This window comes from Zophobas morio, unplaced genomic scaffold (assembly GCF_036711695.1).
Source record: "Zophobas morio isolate AGI-343-1 ecotype UQ-CSIRO unplaced genomic scaffold, CSIRO_AGI_Zmor_V1 ptg000226l, whole genome shotgun sequence".
Taxonomy (NCBI): domain Eukaryota; kingdom Metazoa; phylum Arthropoda; class Insecta; order Coleoptera; family Tenebrionidae; genus Zophobas; species Zophobas morio.
Genome location: NW_026972330.1, coordinates 92,685 through 108,528, shown reverse-complemented (window position 1 = coordinate 108,528; position 15,844 = coordinate 92,685). Strand labels below are relative to the sequence as shown.

The 15,844-nt window shown below is 32.8% G+C and overlaps 1 long non-coding RNA gene across 1 annotated transcript; it reads left to right on the top strand.

The window, feature by feature from the left end:
- Positions 1-1,906: 1,906 nt before the first annotated feature.
- LOC135146398 (uncharacterized) lies at positions 1,907-2,525 on the top strand. The gene is made up of 3 exons (XR_010283804.1): positions 1,907-1,947; positions 1,996-2,114; positions 2,273-2,525. It is a non-coding gene; the product is annotated as an uncharacterized LOC135146398 (long non-coding RNA).
- Positions 2,526-15,844: the final 13,319 nt, after the last annotated feature.

The following is a 15,844-nucleotide window of genomic DNA, read 5'->3' as shown; positions in this document are numbered from 1 at the left end:
CCAGAGGGTGATATTTCAGCTCTTAATACAAGCAATACTGTCAAGTTCACCTTTATTGCTCAGTAGAAGAAATATTTCCCTCGGTTTGAATTAAAAAACTTTCGTTAAAAAGTTATACTTTGTGTTCACTCGATAAAAAACAGTAGTAGTTTCTAGGCGTTATGTGAAGCAACCCATTTAAGATTTTTTTTATTGCTGAGGATCAAAAATACTAAAAGGTAAGAATTATTAGAATTAAGGCTTTGAAGAGATTTGTTTAATATACTATAAATAATGTGTAGTTTTGGTTTTATTAAGTACTTTTTTAAAAAAAATAGGGTTCAGGCCGCTAAACGATTTTTTCCTAAAGTATTAGTTAACTGAGCCGTAATATAAAGCAAGCTGATTTATATTTTTTTTCAGGCTTGCACTGATTACTACAGTGAAAACCATGCAAGAACTTCTTTATAAAAAGTAACTTTGTACGGGATTTACTTTTATTTGTACTTTAGGAAGATAAATTAAGACGGTTGCTTCTAGAAATCTTTGAAATTGTATGTTACATAAAACTTGATTTCGGATTGAGACATTCCGTTTAAGTTGATTGAATTCAGTTTTTGCTAATGGTATTAGTTCTCTGCATTCTTTTGCAAAAAAATTTTTAAGTAACTTTTTAAATATGCAATTTTTCGGGTTGAAAAAGGTAGTATTTAGTTATTTAACTATGTCAAATCTTATCTTTGTTAAAAAAGGGGTAGAAAGGAAGGCGGAAGTGGAAGTTTGTAAAGCTGATACAGGGAGGTCGGTTAAATAGTATTTTTTCTAGGGTACATTAAGCGCACCTCTTAACTTAAGAAATTAAAGAAATATAATTTAGCAGTAAAAGTTAAAAGGAAAATTAAAGTATCTAAAGAAAACCATATAATAAACATCTTTTCCGCATTATTATTTTGCTTGTTTTGATATTTTTCAAGACGTAAAAAATACTCAGCAACGCACCACGAAAAAAAATTATATCAACTTCACGTATACCATGTAAAGAGCGCATTGCCTTTTTTTTTTTTCATAATAAAAGTATAAACGTTTGTGAATTTTTTCTGCTACGATTTTATATTTTCTACAAAAATTAATTTTTACTTATTTTATGCGAGGAAAGGCTCTATTAACAACAGCAACCAGCCTAAAAAAAAAATATTTAGTAGCCAGAAAAAGGCTAACAAACTGCAAAGCGAAGTTCATAAGGTTTAAAAAGATCTTCACTATTATAAAAAAGCTTAAAGAACTCAATATAGGTAACTTCACGAAAGCTTTTGGCAAAAAGCAAGCAAATGAGAACTAATTGCAGCGGTTATAGATCAATAGAATAATAGAATATATATATAAATATTTAAAATAGTTATAAGTGGTAATGAAAATAGCTTATAATAATTACTATGATCTTCTAATATTACTAAAATAGTAGCTATTACAATTAAGAGTAGTGAGTAATTAAACAGTTAGAAGGTCATCGCATTTAAACTGTATTACGATAAGAATGCTAAGAAATATCACACTATGCACATCACTACACTTAGAGAAACTGTATTACGATAAGAATGCTAAGAAATATCACACTATGCACATCACTACACTTAGAGAACAGGAAAGACATAGAGGCCAAAAATTCAGAATACAAGAAATAGTAATACATAAATCGGTTTCATGTACGAAAATCCACACAAATTAAATATTTTTTTTGAAACAAATTTAAATTATCTAAAGATTTTTTTTATTAATACTCCTTAGGGAACCAAACCAGAATTCGGTTATAATTTTTTATGTACCCAAATGCCTTGCGACCCACACACATGAATCGCCCTCCACGCTGATGGTACGACCATTTATTCCTTTTTGAAGTCTTCCTCCTTGCTATGCAAGCATCAACAAAGCTATTTTGTCGCCCTTGCCGTCTGCTGCCGTGATTGCAAGGTTACTATATATGCGATGAAGAGTAAAGCTATATTAATTTCAGAGAAGCGTCCCCTTCAAGATTCCATGGTATCCTCAAGCGAAATACTTGGGAACCATGCTCGAAAACCAAAGCTGTTAGTGCCAGGGTGATACCTACACTTTTTGAATGTAGCCTGAGCACTTCGGTTTTTTCTATATACCTACCTTCACTCATTTTTTGCTATACATTTGCCGTTTATAATATATATACTTAAATTCACTTTAATCTTCCTACATGTATTTGCTCTATTTATTCTGCTGTTCCTTCCTTTTAATAATCTTTCAGCTTACATTATTGTTTTAGCTATAAATGAAAATTAAAAGAACTAAAATTTGCGCTTATCTTTGAATGACGAGCTGAAATCTGTTCGTCTTAAAAATGTAACTGATGTTTCTCCTTATTGCGCCAGCTGTCGAGGTAGTTCTTATCACTCAACTAATTCTCACTTATGCAGGCATATGTTTGCATCCTTAAGTAATATCTTTTCAGTTAGTATTTTAATAAGCCAAGAAGAAGAGTTGCACATCTATATTTAATAAGGAAACGACAAGTTCCGCAGTAAACGTAATAATAAACGAGCTTTTAAGCCTTTGTGGTAAACTTTCTTTGCTGTTTTTATATGTTCGCACGGTGTTTTGAAAGCCTAAAGTCTTAAGAAAAAAAAAAAGGTATAAACTTTAAGAACTAATAACTTTGAAACAATAAAGTTAAGTGCTACAGTATATAATATATTAAAGAAACATAATATGGATTTAGTTGAAAAAAGGCTTTAACCACTATACTAATTTTTTTTGATGACTTCTGAACTGGTTGAGAGTAGAGCCCATCGCCTAGCAAAACTCTAAGGGAATGTGAGCAAAAAAAGATCCGGTAAGCACGCCATCCTTCTAGCTGTTCACATATAACAGTGGTTAGGAAAAAGATGATGCTTTAATAGGTCAGACGGTTATTAAATTTTCTTGGTACACGCTTTATCTACAGGTCGGGAAACGGAGCAGTAGCTCACTCTTACATATCGCTGGGTTAATTTGTTTTTTTTGAAGCAGTGTCCATCAAGTTTGACCTTAGTTACCAAGATGACGTCATTGTTTTTGCATATAGGTCCTCGGATTGCAATTGTTTCCTAAAAAGCTGGTCAACCAACGGTACACTCATACTCTTTTTCGAGGCTTGGAAAAGGCACTCGTCTCGTTCTTAAATTATTTTTTTTAACGTTAAGCACATTACTGAGTGTTTATAAACGACATCATTCGCATGCCTCTCTACCCCAGATTGTTGATTACCGATTCTTAAAAACAGCCGACTCATCCGTTTTTACGTATACGTTCAAAAGTATAAACGCCGTAACACTTGAAGGATTGCGAAAGTTTGCGGAAAGTGCTCGTTGTATAAAATAGAGCTTCAGTTTGTATTTTTTTAAAAGGGCTACGCAGAGCTCTCGCATGTTTTTCAACCTTTATGAAAGAATTACGAATTATAAATTTTACATGTACCTAAATTTTATATGTTCGAACGGTTTTTGAAGTATTTGGCACTCTAAATAAAACAGTAAATCTTAAAAGTACAAGATAAACTTTTTCGGTTCAATTTTTTTGTACCAAAAGACATTTTATTACTAACTGTACAATATTCAAGGTCAAAAAAGTCTAGAAGACTCGCTTAAACTACAACAAAATTACGAGTTTCGTCGTTTCCAGAAGGCTCTGAAGGTAGTTGAGTTGAATGCAAGACATTAACAGATGTTTAGCTTTTTCGAGCTTGTCATCTAACAGTGTAGGAAGGGAGTGTCCTTTAATGACTTGCATGCCCGAGTACACTGAAAGATTCTTTACACTGTACGGTGTCCAAGGGCATTACCATCTATAACCAAGGTGTATAATTGTAAAGATGTCTAGCATGCGCCAAGTAATAATCAATTGAAACCTGTTGTAAACTTTTAATTAAATTGTCTTGAAAGAATAATGTAGTTTACCAGCACGTTAATAACCCCCGCCTACAGCGGAGAATAAAGAGGTTAAAGCAGGGGAGGTAAGGGGCGTTTATAAGTATTTAGTAGCCGCAAAAATGCAGAGGGGAAGCACTGTTTTCTTTTAACTCTTTCTTATTTGCGGTGTCACTTAGAAATGGATAAGTGATAGGTGTCCAAAAATCGCTGGGGCGGCTCTAAGCCTTTACAGAAGATGGCAAGATTTAAATAGAATCACGCCAATATTAACACTACCACTACCTGGCTAAACGTAAATAAAAAATTGAAGTTATCTACTTTTAAGAGACTAGAATTATTAGAAATTACCTGCAAGACGCATAAGCCAGTGGAGATTATAATAGGCAAATTTATAGAGTTTATCAGCTAAGTATTGAAAAATTTAATAAAAAGAATAATACTGATCATCACATAGTTATTTAAAGTCAGCAGCAAGGTAAAAGAATTGCGGAAAGGACCATTCAGCTATAAAAAAGATCAACAAAAAGTTGCACGAAGAATGGGATGTAGTGCTAGACGATTATATTATTATAACAGTCTGCCGTACGCATTTGGTGCTTCACTCACATTATTGCTTTTGGAAATGTAAGCATTTTATTACGAATTATTGAGAGAGAATCATTCACTTGTTAAGAGCTTCAGGAAGAAATTAATTTGATAAAATTATTAAAGCATCACTTTGTTACAGTAAACTGACTAATGCTATGAAAATTTTAGAAGTAAAACAAGAATTATAAGAGGAAAGGAAGAAAAAGGTCTACGATAACGATATCTAGAAAGCGGAAAGGCCTAGTGGCATATTAAAAAAGCTTAAGGTGAAAACTGGGTGGGACCCAACTTTAGAAAAAGTTGTTCTAAGTACTGAATTACATGAACTAAGTTTTGATAAATAGCTAACTAAACGTCACCGAGATCATATCAAACACCGTATGAAATGTATTTTGGTGCTAATTTTGCAAAATAAGGGAGACTAAGAAGTAAGATTTATGTTAGTGAACTCTTTAATAAATTTGACATTACCACAATGGATAAAAAGAAAATAAATAAAAGTTTAAGTGGTAATACGGTCGATCGTTTATGGTTGGGCAGAGTACCCGCTACCACCTATGGGTGAGATGGAAGAAAGTGCAAGTAATAAATATTACTAAATGATGACAAGCTAACAGAAATCCGGATAAAACATTAAGGCCTAAGGTCTACTATACTTGACACTTGTACATTTGAAACTCTTATCAGCTTCGTGAAGGTATGATTTTTCAAGCTATCTATAAAGTAATTTTAACTTTTGTTTAACAGTTTTATGGAGGGCTGTAGACACAAAGGCTTAACCTTCGAGGGCATATTGCTAATAGATAGATGGAATGAATCGTGCAAGCACACCCTCTTTTCTTTGGTCCTAGTGTTTTGCTGTGGTACTTTCTGGAAGTCTTTAAATCTGTAAATAAATTATAACCATGTTTTGAATCTTTAGTAAATCTGTATAATAATATTATATAGCCTTACTATGCAATTTATATTTATAACTTATAGTGTATAATATACCTTTTTTAGGGATTGTACAGTACAAAAACAATTTTTTGTACACGTATGTTCCTACATAATTTACTGTAGCTATGCGACCGAAGTTTATTTTTAACAATGGTTACTGCGTGCAGTTTTGTGTTACGAATTTATCGAATGATGATTATGAAGTGACTGAAAAGATTTATTGGGTAGACGTCAAAAAAAAGCTTGAGCTTTTGTCCTTAGGTTCTAAATTATAGGACATTCACTCATATGTAATAATTATAATATTACTTATGGAATTGTCTAAAATAACTATTATAATCTTAGGGTAAAGAAACTCCTTTTTTTATTTACTTTATGTTGCATTACATATCGTTAAGTTAATCTCTATTTTTACTAATTTGAGTAAACGAAGATATAAACTTTCCATGGGGGTTGAAACTTAGTTTTATTAATAAACTTAATAAGTTTTAGGTAGTGCTATTTTAGGTTATTTAGATTAATTTTTGTAATTTTTCTACCTGTAAATAAAATGGGAGGTTATTTTCAGTGGCCTTTAAAATAAAAATTTTTACTAAAGCCTTTACTCATCAGATTGTAGTGCGAGATATAAATATGCAGCTTAATGAATTTACTTTAAAGCATTACTTCTTTATCGCCTATAACTTTCGATACCACACATGAGGAGATATATTATAACGTAACCTATTAAGCTCGGTTTAAAATTATTTGTGAGGTACCTTAAAAAAAGTCGAGCAACAACTTTTTAAGATCTACTTAGCTCATGTTTTTAAATTACTTTAAAGGCTGATTACATGTTTAACAAAAACCAGATGACAAACTTAATTGAAGTTAAGTTTGCTAATGTCGATGTATCAGATGTTTTTTATTAGTAATTAAAAACTATATCATTGGTCAAAGATAATTAGAAAAAGTTGAGAAAAAATAAATTGAATACTATAACAATACGAGGGCAGGACGTTTATTTACCAGCCTTTTGAGGAATATCTAATTTCAAACTACTTATTGCAGGCAAGGCGGTTCTCATGTGTAATAGAAAACATCTAAGTACAAGGAAAGAACTTAAGTATTAATGACACATTACTACAATAAATTAGTCTTAATTAATTTTGTGTCGTTATGGTCGTTACTTAAAATAACGCTTTTATGCACCAATACTGTTCAAAAAGAATTACAAAAATACGAAATAAGAGGGTGAAGTGCAAAGCTACGTGTTCAAAATGATGCTTAAACTGACTTCGTATATCACTGCTTTTGGGATTACTGTAATTTTAGTGCACTGACACTGCCACTCTAGTGTCCAAAGAAAAATATGGATTAGTTAATAAAAAAAACTATATATTATAATTTATTAATTTCACTAGTCCAGCGACGCTACTCAACGCAAGCCTCTCCGAAACCACGCGATAGAAGAAAAAGATCTCTAGAGCCGCGCCGCTGGTTAGCTTATATACATTATTTTACATCTTAGCTCTCACTGAGCTATATGCAACTTACTAACTAGAATTCCCCCTTTTGCTATTTGCACATAAATAGGAAATTAACCACAGCGCTCTCGTAGTTTTTTTTCAAAGCTATCCTAAATTTACACCTTCAAAAAGTCTATAGGCTGCTCGATGCGTGATGAACTTTTTAAGGGGGGAAGTAAGCTCGTGGACCTGTAGACTTGGTTTGTAATCATCTAAAATGCCCTTAGCCGGTGGATTATATGGCCTAAACCTTTTCCCCTACTAACTCAAACCAACCACCGATCACTGCAGCCACCTCTCCCAACCACGTACGCCCTTTTCGCTTTGAAAATACGACTAATAATTCTTTTTTCTCCATAATTGTTAGTTTAGGCGAGTCCTGTTACAGATATTTTTACTAACCGATCTGCCTAATATTCGATAATTACATACTGGTGTAAGATTCACCAGTTTTAATGGATTGCGATGGTAGATTTTATCGTTTCCATCTAAGCGTACTAGGTATGAGCAAACTACGAAACTTCTAGCACCTTTGCTGGACCATTCTAGTGTTCAATATTTAACTTATTTTCTTTTGTAATCACGTAAACGGTATCACCAACTTTTAAATCCGATTCGGTCCTTACTTATTTATCATAGGCCTTCGTGCAATCCCTCTTGACGTTTTTGCTTTCGTAACCATTCACTTTTCAAAACAGTTAACTTTTCCGAGTTTATACCCACTCTTAACGTAAAGCTATTAGCTAATTACTGTTTTCATATATAAACCTTTCTGTTTTGTTATCCCATCGCAGTCAGTTCTCCCTTTAAACATCATTAAATAGGGACTTCCTCCTAAAACGTTAGGCAACCTGTTATAACAGTGTATGTGGTTCACCTAACAGTTTCTTCCAATCTATTTTACTTCCCTAACTGCTTTTAACCAGCCTTTTCTTATGTTTAAATGCTCTTTCTACCGTCCCATTGACTTGATGATCGGTTTACAGTCAAATATTTCACCTCAGTATTACACTCTGCAAAAAATTTTCACCTTCCGGCTATTATATATAGACTCCCTTCCATAATAACTTTGTTAGGCTCCCTCAACTTGAAAGCCGGCTTTTCACTAGCTCTGTATTTAATGTATTTTTTATATACTTTAGCCCAAACATATGTAGATTACCTGTCGAGTATGACCAACACACCTTCAAAGCCCTCAGGAGTTTTGGACATTTTAAATACATCCATCGCTAATTGGTCTAACGGCTCAATGGGCACTTTTCCTTGAAAAATGATGTTCTTTCAGTACACGAATTCTATTACCAAACCGTATACAGGAATCACATTCCTGAACTACTTACTCAGCTACTACTTTATTTATCTTTTCACCAACAATCCTCCACGTTTTACCAAATCCCGCGTGAAACAACCTCTTATATACCTCAATAATCTTATCCTTCTCACATTTTCCTCAACGACTTGTTCGGGCCCTCGCAGACTCAACCGACATAACTTCGTCAATAATCCGTGAACTATCTCTATTTGAACCTGTCTAGAGAGAAGGTCGGGCACTACAATAGATTTTCCAGGTATATAGTGGAGAGCGACCAATGATTATTCATTAGTTGCTGAATTCTATTCACCCTCTTACCCCGCAGAGTATCACTCTCGCATCCCTTTTTGAAATAAACCTAAGAGACTCTTGTGATCAGTTTCCACATTCAGTCTCTGGCAGCCTAATTTGATATAATTAACGAGCTTATTTGTGCACCACGCCACGGCTACTGCCTCCCTATATGTGTGATACTATACTTTCTCCGGGCATCATTAAATTTTGCACTCACAAATGCTATATATTGTTCTCGGTCTCCATATCGCAGCACACCTCCCATTTTCTATACTGCTAGCGTCCATCTGTAGAATTAACCGAAATTTTGGGTTAAATAAACCCTACACATTTACTGTTTTTAATAACACTCATGATCGTGTTGATCATGTTCCTTGTCTTTCCTGACTTATGACCCATAAAAATTTCACATCCTTTTTCAGCTTACTACTTAACAGCTCTAAAATAATCGCACTTTGAGAAATATACATGTTCCGATACTTTAAGGCCTGCAGAAAACTGTATAGCTCCCTCTTTAGTCTTAGGTTTCCTCATACTGAGAAAGGCTTGCCCGCAATCTGTGAATATTTTCACACCACGGTCAGTCAACTCTTTCCCTAGACAATTGATCGAGTTTTTAGCAAAATTGCATTTTCCTAATCTTATCTTCACATTATAGTATACGTACATTTCCACAAGCCTAACTCATATCCTAGTAATGTCAGATTTTTCTCTGCTACTCATCAAGCAGTCATCAACAAAAAGATGAGTATTATTCAAGCCTGCTGTGATAATATTTATAGACTTCTGATATTCAAAAGGCGCGCACCGTCCATTGAACTTTCTTGCTGTTCGGCATAGTAAAACGCAAAGTATTTTCTGGAGTCGCGATGTAAGCTCTCTGGTAAAACCCTTTCCAATTTCCAAAGTAGTTATCGCCCTCTCGTCTTCATATTTATGAAAAGCTCTTTTGGCACGCCATATCTTTTACTACAAATCGTTTATTTTAACCTTGTAGCGCGTCACACATTCTCATATATTTTTTTGGCTTGCGTTCTAAATCTTGCCGATTAATAGTTGTATTCGGGTTTTTCAACTATAACAAGCCCATGATCCACTCGTGATCGTTTAGAAAGTTCCAACAAATCCAGATCTAGCAGCTTCTCACATTCTCTGATAACTTTTCCCTTTAAAGGATCCTTGATTTCATACTCACACTATATTGGAGAAGCATACTTCAACGCGTTTTAAGTGGTTCCAATCTCGTAACGCTTTTTTTTTCTAGCTTTCATCTTAAGTTATAATACTTTTAGCGAAACAGCACATCAATTCGTTACTTTCCTGAATACTAGCTGCTTTAAAATCCTGTTCAATATCTTCCACAGTAACATTTAATTGCTCTCGAACCGCTTCATTATCATCCTCAAGTCTTCTTAGATCCTTTTATCAAAAATAGCTGATTTCTTCTCCATAAGATTTTCAGTCTTAAAGTGCATTTGAGACCACACGGGTTCTTTAACGTTAACTAGCTAAAAGCTTAAATCCTGGAGGTACTCTTCGCCAAGCAGTAGGTCTACATCTCTTGGAAGTCTACGCCTCACTACTTAGATCCTTAACCGCTTTGTTACATTTTAAACTTTAGCAAATCGCAAATTACTCCAACACCTTCGTGCCTTTCACCTCTAAAAACTAAGATGCCTTACATTTAAGCATAGGTATGTTCCGTTCACTCACCCAATTTAAACTAACGTAGCTTCTATCAGAGCCTGTATCTAACAGGGCTTACATTCATAATATTTAAGTTGGCCATAAATTAGACTACTACTTTCTCTACTGTTATCGCTCAAACACTATAAGTCCCCCGGTAAATTTTTCCCTGTTCAGAGCTCTTATCCCCTTTAGGATTGCACGGGTTTTCAGGGTGAGATCCATCACTAACGTCTTACCAGCATTTGTGTCCAGTTAGCAGTATGGTCCGCTTGCCTTGCTAGCCTTTCAAAAAAGCATTCGAAAATTTTAATTAAAGAGCACACAGGAATTCTTTCCGCGTTCTTCTCTAATAACTGAAAATATATCGTTATTAAACTTTCTTACTAAATTAAGAACATTTTTTCAAAGCAAAACTCTTTCACCCTATCCAAGTACAGTTCTATTAGACACAAAGCTTGCTCCAACTCGACTTTGCCTTGACCCATTATATGTATGAAAAAAATTGGGTAGTAGTTTTTTGGAGTAAAAGTTATTTTAGTGCACTGACAATATCTACTCTAGTGACCAAAATAAAATAAAAATTATTTAGTAAAAAAATTATATATCATTCCCATCCACTCTACTTAACGCAAGATGCAAAACTCCGAACCACGGGGACTCGAGCCGGGTCACTAATTAGCTGATATCCATCAATTTTACAACTTTGCCCTTATTAAATTATTACGCACTTACTAAATACATTACAAAAAAAGCGCAATAATGCCACGCAATGATTAGCTTGTTACGCAAGAGGGTTTTAGTGGCGAGTTTAAAGATTGTAGGGTATTTAAACCTTTACTGAAAGGTATCTAAACCTTTAAGCCCTTTAAAATTAATTGTAAACAAATGTATATATATATAGAGAGAAGTACATGTATGACTAAAACCAAAAAAGCACTGAAAAAAATTAACACGATTGCCGGTTTATTTTTCGTTAACCTTCATTATCTACTAACAACTAAGCAATGAAATAATCCATAATAATCATAAAATTGCCTAAAAATGGTAATTTGCGTTAAATCTTGTGTACTGGATCTTTTTCCTCAACAAAAACAATTTCTAAATACCTCAATTTAATATCTAGTTACTCCCTTTAGATATTTTTAGTATACCATCTTTGAAACGGGCTTATGTCTACAAAAAAGTTGTGGTTGTGATATAGAAATTCCAAAAGTTAAAACCTGAATTATATTAGTAAAGGATTTTAAAAAGGATTTTAAAATTACAATGAAACTGCTTAATTGCGCTCTATTATGACAGCCAGCATTCGTTAAAGTCATTCGTTTAATCACAAGAAGTACAGAAAAGCGGATGCAAGGTTAAAATATATCTTTTCATAAAGTTTGTGCAAAGAGCTTAGCATACACTAGAAAGTAATAAATAAAGCAATAGTTGCCTACATAAGAAAAATGCCCTTAATTGTTTTGCCATATATTTGAAAAAAACAAAAATTGTATTTTCCCCAGGTATCTATATTTAGGAAGCACCCATACATTTAATTAAAATTATTGTTGATACGCTCTACTGTTTTAAATTGCACCACTTTAAATTTCATACTTTTACCATTTATAGAATATTTTAATTGAGATTATTTCAAGTTACTATATAACAAATAGAAAAAGGACGATAGAACATTTGCGTAGTGTACAATTTATTAGTAGTAAGCTTGAACAATCTATTTAAGAAAAAATTTTTTTGCTACAGTTTAAGTTTTGCCCTGATAATTCAAAAATCTAATTTCCTGTGAAGCCATTTTTTTAAATAAACCAGAAATAAAATAATTAAAAAGCGTAATACTAATAATGCACGACATGATAAATTACATATTAACCCAAATCTTAAATTTTACTTACAAACAAGTGTTTCTAAAATAGTATATTTCACAGGAAAAAATCACTTATATACTTAAATTTTTTCTGTACGTAGAAACGAAAAAGTATTAAAGTTGTTGCTAAAGATCAGATTTCAAAAAAATTAGGCATTAAAAAATTGTAATTTGATATTAGAAAAGAGGGGGGTTAAACTTACCTCACTGCTTTGTGGAAGCTGGCAGAGTCACATTTTGCAAAAAGTTACGCCTCCTACTTAGTCGGCCCTGGTGGCACAGCGGAAGCTGTCCTCGGTTTTAAAAAACTCCTTTGGTCACCCATGAGGAGGTGGATAAGAAATAATGGTAACGCGCGCTTAATGGAAGAGCATCATATCTTATTTTCCTCTTCGACTTGAAAATTTAGCCTTTCGATAAGCTTGTTACCCTAATAAATACTTTTCTACACCCTTGATGCGAATGTTCATTTTTTGGCGCGAAGAAAGTTATCACCTTTATCGTAAGATACCAGGTTATATAATGGAAGCATACGACTAAAAAAAGATATATACCAGAAGAAGTCAATTTATCTCTACATTCTTCTGTAAAATACCAATAGCGAAAGCAATCAAGCATCTCATAATTATTGTAGTCTGCAGTATAAACCGCATAATAATTCAGACCAAAGATTGCTTGATAAGATAAGCATGAGACAACTTGAAAAAACACCATAACTTAATAAAACAGGTTATATATAACTTTTCATTGATAACAGAAAGGCTAATTTTCATACTCTATTAAAAAAATTGCTATTACTTGCAAAACACTAGTTAAAAATGATTTAACTATAAATTTTAATGACTATAAAGCAACAATTAATTGAGCCATAAAAAGAAAGTGTTTGTATCTAGGTCATTAACGGTATTTACAAAACCAATACGCATTTTACACCGGCGTAAAATCTTTAATTTCACAAACAATCTAATTTGAAAAAAAACCATTCACTTTAAAAAATGTGATATAAGCTTGGAATATAATGAAGTCCTGTTTTTCAGAAATTCAAAACACATTTTACAAATAATTAAATCCTATAGACTTGGGCCCAAAGTTGAACATAGTACAAACAAAGCGACACAAGGGAGAGAGCAAAAAAACCTTTTCGAATTAAAATAGCTGTATATATATATATAATGGTGCGGATTAGAATATTCTCGAGAATACCATTTGTACCATATAACGTGATAGTTGATAAACAAATGACCATTGTTATTTACTGGTGCGCTAAACAACGCTACAATGTAATGGTAATTCGATCATTGCTATGTCTACTAGCCTCAAATCCCGTGGTGAGTGATCAGTTCATTAACAAAAAAACGTATTTTTTGCTAAAAAAAATCTAAAATAACTATTGATTTATTAAGATTTATAGGGAACAAAAACAATTATATTATAAACAATCGCTCTGTACTTGTGCCCTTTATAACAAAAAAAAAATTATTTACAAATGTCATGTGGTATGGCCTACCAAATTATAAAAAGCATATATTAAGTTGTAGCCATTAAATGTAGATCGGAAGTTAATTCCTTATAGAGTTTTTTGCAATGTTTTTCGGTTGCCCTTACCTGTCCTACAGTTTGATTCTTATATGATTAATTTATTTATAGTTAGCTAGTTGTATTTCGTGTTTTTAGTTATTGCATTATTTTGTTTCGTGTTTTTTTTGATTTATGTGTCAAATTTTGGATTTCAAAAAACTCTATTACTTAATGGCCTTAATATTAAAAGAGAAAATTGAGTTTAATTATAGTTACACACGTTAATATGTTAATTAAAAGTAGCGTTGGAGAACTATATTATATGACCGAATGTATTTCAAAAAGTTTAAATTACCCACTTATAATTGGTCTTATGCCTTAACATTGCCATTTACCATTAACCATCTTATAAGGATTAAGAATATAACCAACCCACTAACGCATTTATGTGATAAAGGTTAAAATTATAAAAACATGAAAACTAGTATGAGGCAGACTTTACTCTTAAAGTTTTAGTACAAGTCAAAATCTCAAACTGCAGAAGGGGCCTTCTCGCTTTTTTTTCTAGACTTAATTATTGAAGAAAACAAAACACTTAGCACACAACCCAACAAGATGTTTAAATCCAAGATGTAGTGTAATTTTAGTGCACTCTTTTTTATTATTGTAGGCGTCTGAAAAATTACCAAGTAACGAATTATCGCGCTCTAGTAGAAATAATCAAATACTTGATTTTAATACAGCACACGAAATACCAACTCTTGATAATAACATAATCATAATGGTCAAGATTATTATAAACCCACCTTAACAAATATATGCTAAATAAAAACAAAAAAAACGAATTAAAAAATATAAACTCACTTAAGACAATATAAATAACATCGGTAAAAAAAAATGATACCACTCGACTGATTGATCTAATTGAAGCCATAATATTAACCGAGTACAACTCAATGATAACGAAGCTAGACTTACTAATAATAAGCCTTAGTTAAAACTTCAACGCAACACAAAAAAAATCACATAATAGTCAAACAACAATTACATCAGAGAGGGCCATACCAATAACTTATATCCATAAAAGCTAAACAAAACGCATAACGCAACGAAGGGCTCCCTTCTGGGTGAGGAGACAATAGTTGGAAGCGGGGGAGGGTCGGTGTCTTCAGGTGGACTAGGGTTTGCACAGTGGTGGTTTTTAGCGGTTTTCCACCGCGCTAGGTCTAATGATGGGAATCCGAGCCGGATTTTTTTCTCTTCTTCAGTCCTTCGGGAGAGAGAAATTTAGTTGAAGCGACTGAAGGTTTCTTACGAAGGCCTGCCCGTGGTATGCCAGTGCTTAAAACAGAAATGTGACGGAGTTATTAAACAGCCATACATTATAGATCAATTACAGTAGTCCCGAGGCCGATACATTTGGGACGAGTGGGATTTATACGGGCGTCTATTTGCGTCCAAATTAAGTCTAAGCTGCTTGCGTTCGCCTAACCGAGCGCGTGCAAAGCAGGAAAGAAGGTATTTTATGTAATTTCGTATTATTGCTATTAGTACATGTCAAACAATGAAATAAACTTACTTTTATAGAAAAGGCTTGCTTTAGTAAATCTAAAAGGATTAGAATGAATATAACTTATATAAATTAAAGTACTTTTGCAATGACTTTAAAACTCATTAAATTTAGTTTCCATAAAAAATATAAGGTAGTCTACCTATTCTTAAGTCATTGGAAAAATAAAAATTAGTTTTGAATCACGATCTGAATTATTCAGTAGAGATCAGGTTAAGGTTATTAGTTAAGGTTTTATTACTTTTTGTCAAAACATTAAGAAAAGGCTGAAATAATTTTTTTTAATAAAAACTTTCAAATATTTTTAAAGTTATGAGAGTGACGAAGGCCGCACTTCTTTTCTATCGTAAAAAAGCTGTGAGAGCTTAGAATTTATTACACAAAGTCATATTTAAATTGTATGGCACAGTTAGTGCGAAGACTAAACTGTATAAATCTCATAAACTATTATTACAAAAAAAAATAACTAATTGACAAAGCAACCAAAAACGTTATATTCCTATTTAAGCTTATAATCACTTAAAATTAGGGGGAGAAATATAGTTATCGTATTAAACAATATCACTTAGGCACTAGCATATAAACAACCATTAATAAGAAAAACATTAAATTAAACATTTTCCTTTGTGCTAAAAGCTAAAAACTAAT